We start from the raw sequence: 887 nt of genomic DNA, 5'->3' as shown, positions 1-887 counted from the left end.
GTAGTACATCTCTGGAATAGTTTAAGAATATCCCCTGTATTTCCTATGTATTGGTAGGTAGATCTAGATGCTTGTTTAGATTCAGGTTTTAATTTATGTCAAGAATATACTTTGTAGTGCAAAATGATATTCTAATTCTGGTATGGGATTCCTTTAAAAAATAGTAATACTTTTTATTTGTTGAAATTTGGAAAAGTTGAGAAAAGTGGAAAGGAGACATAGTCACCTATAATTCTCTTAATGCTAATCATGTATCATGGATGTTGAACTTAGTCTTCAAGGTACTTCTTGGTAAGTAAGGTAATAAAATACTGCCATAAATTTATGTAAAAGGTGTTAGAGTGTCACCTCTAGAGTAATTCAAAAGAAATTTTTTTCCGGATAAGGAAAAATAAATGACCTCTCATGATATTTAGCATTATCCATGGGTTGCGTTTTACTTTTTATTCCAGTGAGATATTGAATAACAAGTGATAATGAATGGTAATGAAAGAATGTGTATACTAGATAGTCAGAACTTTCAAGTCCTTTTGAAGACTAAACTTAGAAAAAGGAAGAAAATAAAATAGGTGGTAGAAGAGAAAGTAGGTCATGGTGAGAGGAAATGTTATAAGTAGTTTGGGGTAGTAAAATAACACCAAAATTTTTTATATAAGTAGTATGTCTTGTGTAATTGCAGTTTAGAGAGGAAGGGTGACTGCAACTGGGTATCGTCATGAGATTTCTTTGAGATCTGTGCAAAAGATCTAATTTCATTAACTGTCCAATGCAGTGAAATTTGTAAGGTTGAGGTAGATAACAACAGCGGACCATCTTTTTAGCTAATTTGGGGAGAAAAGTATTAATACCCTATACTCACTATGTTACATTAAGCCTTTACTGTGTAT

General features: G+C 31.8%; 1 protein-coding gene across 1 annotated transcript in view; it reads left to right on the top strand.

Annotated features, from left to right (window-relative positions):
- The window catches only part of CHD1 (chromodomain helicase DNA binding protein 1), a 95,252-nt gene that overhangs the window by 40,876 nt on the left and 53,489 nt on the right, over positions 1–887 (top strand). The window lies entirely within an intron of this gene.

The sequence above is a fragment of the Propithecus coquereli genome, unplaced genomic scaffold, assembly GCF_000956105.1.
Source record: "Propithecus coquereli isolate 6110/MARCELLA unplaced genomic scaffold, Pcoq_1.0 Scaffold135, whole genome shotgun sequence".
Lineage (NCBI taxonomy): Eukaryota > Metazoa > Chordata > Mammalia > Primates > Indriidae > Propithecus > Propithecus coquereli.
This window is presented reverse-complemented; position numbering and strand designations above follow the sequence as displayed.